This window comes from Giraffa tippelskirchi, chromosome 1 (assembly GCF_054371585.1).
Source record: "Giraffa tippelskirchi isolate mGirTip1 chromosome 1, T2T-mGirTip1v1.2.pri, whole genome shotgun sequence".
NCBI lineage: Eukaryota > Metazoa > Chordata > Mammalia > Artiodactyla > Giraffidae > Giraffa > Giraffa tippelskirchi.
Genome location: NC_137275.1, coordinates 200,551,014 through 200,556,998, shown reverse-complemented (window position 1 = coordinate 200,556,998; position 5,985 = coordinate 200,551,014). Strand labels below are relative to the sequence as shown.

Genomic DNA, 5,985 nt, shown 5'->3' with positions numbered 1-5,985 from the left:
CAAGTTTCCAGGGGGAGGCCTAGGTAACCCTTCGTTATCCTAAACCAAGGAGTTTGTGATCATTTGTTACTGCAGCAATGTGGACTGATACGCTCCACACTGGATTCCTGGCACAAGAAAGCTTGATGTATTCTGGAAGCTCAAGGAACAATTTTTAAAACAGCCAGTAAAGGAATAATCTCAAAGAAAATACACCAGATATCAGCAGTAGTTATTTCTTTTTTTTTTTTTTTTTTAGCAGTAGTTATTTCTATCTGGGCTTCCCTGGTGGCTCATCTGGTAAAGAATCCGCCTGCAATGCGGCAGACCTGGGTTTGATCCCCAGGTTGGGAAGGTCCCCTGGAGAAGGGAACAGCTACCCACTCCAGTATTCTGGCCTGGAGAATTCCTCGGACTCTATAGTCCATGGGGTCACAAAGAGTCGGACACATCTGGGCAACCTTCACTTTCACTTTTATTTCTGTCTAGGTGAATTCCATTTTTTGTTTTCATGCTTTTCTAATATTTTCAAATGGCAGTCATGGCTGTCCCACAGCTTGTACCATGCACTCACCTGCTTGGCCTACCCTGGACTAGCTGCTCGGTTAGAAGTTCATTCATGCATTCGTAATTGTGACAGATTTTGGCAAACTGCTCTCAGGAGAGGTTGTACCAATTTACACTCCCACTAGTGTTGTAGGCTTGCCCACAGAGCACATTAATTGACTTTTGTATTAGGAGAAACGCTGTATCCCCCCAAGGATTTAATTTCCATGTCTCCCGCCACTTGTGAGCCCAGCCTCTGCCCCTGGGTTCAAACCAGCTTTCTTTCCTTTGAACTGTCCTCATAGGGGCTGATATCTCCCTGCCCTGCTTCCCCCAGACCATCTTCGCTCAGCTTCTGAGTGACTAGTTCCATCTCTTCTGTCAGCCCTAGGCTCAGAAGTCACCTCTGCAGAGGGGTGAGGTCCCTGAGGGGCCCACAGCCCAGCCTGATGTGGGGCCACCATTGAAGCATCTGCTTCTCTGCAACAGGCACTCAGGTCACAGCCCACAGCCCCTGCTCCTCTGGTTCTGGAAGCCCCCTTGCCCCAGCAGGGTCTGAGCCAGCTGGAGATGAGTCTGTGCTAACTGACCCATCTCACACCTCTGGGCTCCCCATGGAGCAAGGCCTTTAGCCTCAAGATGAAGGCCTGTATGGTGGCAATCAGAAATGTGGCTTAAACTCAAGTCCAGCCCCTTGGCCACCCGAGGCCGTACCAGCCTGAGGGAGAGATGCCTAGGCTGAGGGGGCTGCAATAAGCTCATCCCCTGGGCCTCAGTTTCCTATCTGCCAACCGGCAATGTCACCGTCAGAGTGACAGGGTAGACATCTGCAGTGCTTCCAGTGGGCAGCCCAGGCCCAGGCACAAGAGGAGTGGTCACTGCAGCTCTAGGCAGCTGAGGGTGCGTGCCCTGGGCTCTCCATCCTCCTCCAAATAATGCTGGGCTGGATCAGCATCTCCGCTCCCAGGGCCCACTTTGCCTGTGCCACAGCTGGGGTGGAGGCTTTTGGATTGATCGATTAGTGTGTGCCTGGCCCCTGCCAGCCAGATGCCTGACCCTGGGGTCCCCACACCTGCCTGCAGCCCATGCCTGATTCTGGTAGTAGAGGCCAGTGCCCTCCATATCACATGGACCAAGGGCGGTGGGCAGTGCTAAGTGGAGTCCAAGGTGTTCTCAGAGTGGCACCTTGGGAAGGGCCAGCATGACCCAGGGCTGCACAGGTACCTCTGTTCACAAAGCACCAGCATTCATTCACGGGGTCCTGAGGACAGGGTCTGTAGTTTCCCTGGGAGGACCAAGCCTGCAGCCTCACACCCTCATCTTCTTTCGCAAGAATTTAACACAAATGGCGTGAGGCCCTGCAGACACAGGTGGAGGCAGCCAGGAGGCTCAGTGGCCTTAAACAGGTGGTGGTGCCGCTCTCCAGCCTTGGTTTCCCCACTTGCAAGGAGAGGAGGACAGCCAGATGAGTGAAGGAACGTGGCAGTCTCTGCTCAAAGGATTGGAGGATGGAAATAAGGGAAGGAGGGAAGAAGGTAGGGACACAGGGAAGGAGAGAAGGGAGAAGGTGGAAGAAAGGAGGGAGCGAAGGGAGGAAAGATGAATGGGCAAAAAGACAGGATCACAATCTGCTAAGGATAAACTAGAAAGTTGCCCCCATATGGTCAGCTGGGAAACCCTGGACAGATTTGCCGGCCTCTCTGAGCTCTCCTTGTTGAACTGCAGGATGGAAACCATAACAATAGAGGGGAAGATAGCTTGTCCTGCATCCCCAACACCTGGAGCTCCCAGACCCTACGCTGTTCTGGCACTTTTCTTGGCTCTGCACTTTTAGAAGCACACCATGATGTTCAGCACGCGCTCACGGTCATGATGAACACTCTGCTGCACTGGGTTTCTCAGGGTGGGGAGGTGCTGCCTCTGTCTGATTTCACCCTAGCCTCACCACAGGTGCCAGAGGTAAGTTGTCATCCCAGGCAACTAGGAAAAATTCTGAAGTCATGACAAGGATGTACCTTTCAGCGGTTCCTTCCCAGCTGATAGTAGCTCAAAGTGAGAAGTCACTCAGTCATGTCCGACTCTCTGCGACCCCACGGACTGTAGCCCACAGTCTCCTCTGTCCATGGGATCTCCCAGGCAAGAATACTGGAGTGGGTTGTCATCCTCTTCTCCAGGGGATCTTCCCAACCCAGGGATTGAACCAGGGTCTCTTGCACAGAAGGCAGATTCTTTACTGTCTGAGCAAATAGGGAAGCCAATTGTAAAACAGTGTTTATTTGTTGGTTAAATAAATTAATCTACTCTGAGGTACTGTTTGTAACTCTGGAGCTCTTTTTTAAATGCATGAATGTTGTGAATGACACAGAAAATCAACATCATCTGGTCCAGCCCCCAGCTGATACAGGAAGCCCCTCCCCAGGACCTGAGGGATGCCAGCCAGCTCTGCTGGCATCTCTCCAGATGGGAGCACAAGGCCTTCAAGATGCCCAGATGGACCACAGACCTGAAGCTCCTGTGCTATAACTGCCCTGGGACAGCCAAGCAGGGTCCCAGGGATGGTGAATATCCCCACCCCACCCGTACAGCCTGGTCCCCTGTTGTGCTCCTGTCTGCCACACTGCAGTTTTCCATCACATTCCCTGACTGTGCCCTAGAGAAAGAATCACAGGGTGAAATGAATGAGGATATGAATTTGACAGAAAGCTGAAATTGTCTGGAAACTGCCTCCCTTCCCTGGGTTGACTGCTTCCCTCGCCCCCATGGGGCAGGGTAGGGGGATGCCAGAGTTGCAAGGACATGACCAATACTCAGCCACTACATTTCATTCTGACCAAGAAAACCTTTTTTTAAAAAAATTGAGACATAATTTGCATGCCATAAAAATCCCCCTTTTAAAGTGTACAATTCAGTGGTTGTTAGCACATTCGTGGACTTAGGCAACCATCATCACTAAATCCAGAATGTTCTCATCATCACAAAAGAAGATCTGGCCCTCCCAGCTGAAGCAGGAAGCGTGATGGCCTTTCTCACCACAACCTACCTCTTCAACTGAACAGATAAAACGAAATTTAGAAACTTGATTTTTTCCTTGAAAACCAGAAAATCAGACACTGTTTAAGACTGAAGACAGAGATAATCCACAACAGTGACCAGCCCAAGTTCTTTGAAAAGTATATCAGAGATGTTCACTGTTCTTTCAAGATTCTAGATGGATAAGAAGCAATTGACTAGATTCTTGGTTTAGCTGTTAGGCTTGAATATGAAGATAATGCTGAAAAATACAACTACTTGGTAACTGATAATGCAAAAAATGCTGACAACACAACTAAAAATGCAGAGCCCATGATCAATTTGGACATAAATAATCCTAATTTTAGGGCTGGTGTCCTAGCCCAGGCTACCTTTCAGAGTCAACCCATGGTGATTACCTGGCAATGCTTCAAGCAATTAACATTTTGGTCCAGGAACCCTGACATGGCATGCAGTTGCTAACACAAACCCAACAGAAGAGGGCTTGCCTGCTGCTTAAGACAAGTGTATTCTTGGTTTTGACACAGGAGCTGAGGTTCTTAATGAAGCTGCTCAAATTCTGCACTTGGTGCGTATAGAAGAGCTCAGAGAGCTGCAGACAAAAATTAATGCAGCCATAGTGACTGTTCAGATGATTACTGCTGATCCAAAGACAGACCACAGACTGGGTGGAAGATGAACATTAGAAAGTTCATCTAAAGTTAGAATTTTAGCATCGCCCCTACCTAGTACACACTGGCATATATATGGAAGCAAATGCTACATTTTCAATGGAAAAATCCCAGAAATTTGACTATGTTCTAGAAAGCGACCACCATTGCTTTTTCTTTAATGAAGTTTCAGAAAGAAGAAAACAAAAAATAGATCCTGTACCCAACAGGCAATCAGCCCCCACTCAGGGCCCCCGCACCCTGACAATCATGAATCTGACTCTGAATCTGCCTATTCAGGACATTTTATATGAATAGAATCATACCATATGTGACCTTTTGTGTCTGGCTTCCTGCATTCAGCATGTTTTCTAGGTTCATTCACATTGTAGCATGTACCACCACTTCACCCTTCTATAGCTGATTAATATTCCATTATTTGAATACACCACATTTTGTTTAATCCATCATCCAATTGTGTACACTTGGGTTGTTTCTGTTTTTTGACCATTGTGAACAATCATGTACACGTTTTTGTATATACCTAAGTGGCCTTGCTGGATCATAAGGTAATTCTATGTTCACTGTTTGAGGAACCACCAAACTTTTCCACAGTGGCTATATCATTTTACTTTTCCACTAGCAGTGTATGAGAGCTCCAATTTCTCCATATCCTCACCAACACTTAATTTCCATGTTTTTCTATTCTATCCATCCCAGTGGACGTGAGGGGGTACCTCATTGTGGTTTTGATTAACAGCTGTGATGCTGAGCATCTTTTCACGTGTTTATTGGCCATTTATATATCTTCTAAGGGAGAAATGTCTTTTCAAGACCTTTGCCAGTTCTTGAATTGTGTTCTTTGTCTTTTTTTGGTTGACTTTTATGACATCTCTACATATTCTGGACACTGGATCCTTGTGGGAACTGTGATTTGCCAGTATTTTCTCCCATTCTGTGGATGGTCTTTTCACTACTTCGATAGTGTCCTTTGATTCCAAAAGTGTTTAATTTTGAAGTTGATCTATTTTTCCCTTAATGTGTCTGTGCCCAACAAAATCTTTGACTAAACTCCCCACACTCCTCAGACCAAGGCCTGTGCCCTCTCTCCCCGCTCTGTCTTCTGGACCGCAGGTCCTTTCTTAGACTCTGGTGTGCTGCGCCCCCTGGTGGCGCTTGGCCATTCAGGATGTGTGCGCAACTCAGGCAGGGAGGCACAATCAGGCTCCAGGGGGCATCGACATTAGATTTGACAAAGCACCATCTGTACTCAAGGAAACCTTCTTTCTCTGGGAAGAAAGAAAGAGAAAAACATTGCTGCTTCCCAATCCCAGACATAGCCGACCACTGGCCGTCTCTCTTTGTACTCTGCCTACTACACTGTGAGGTGAGGATTCCAGTTCCCTTTCTAATAGGGGAGGAAAGCGGAGGTTTGGGTAAGTGTAGTAAGTATCCAAGGTCCAGAGTTACTTATGGAGCTATTGCATGCTAAGTTGCTTCAGTCGTGTTCAACTCTTTGAGATGGACTGTAACCAGCCAGGCTCCTCCCTCCATGGGATTCTCCAGGCAAGAATTCTGGAGTGAATTGCCATACCCTCCTCCAGGGGACCTTCCTGATGCAGGGATTGAACCCGCATCTCTTGTGTCCTCTGCATCTGCAAGTGTTCTTTACCACTAGTGCCACCTGGGAGATGGAGCTGCAGGTACAAGTGACCCTGCATTTATTCACTCAACAAACATTTGTGAGGATGCCTCCTCACACAGACACCAGCTGAACACT

At 47.9% G+C, this 5,985-nt stretch overlaps 1 pseudogene; it reads left to right on the top strand.

The window, feature by feature from the left end:
• Positions 1–1,726: 1,726 nt before the first annotated feature.
• Positions 1,727–4,234, top strand: LOC145516421 (tRNA-splicing ligase complex subunit RTRAF pseudogene; annotated as a pseudogene).
• The last annotated feature ends 1,751 nt before the right edge of the window (positions 4,235–5,985 follow it).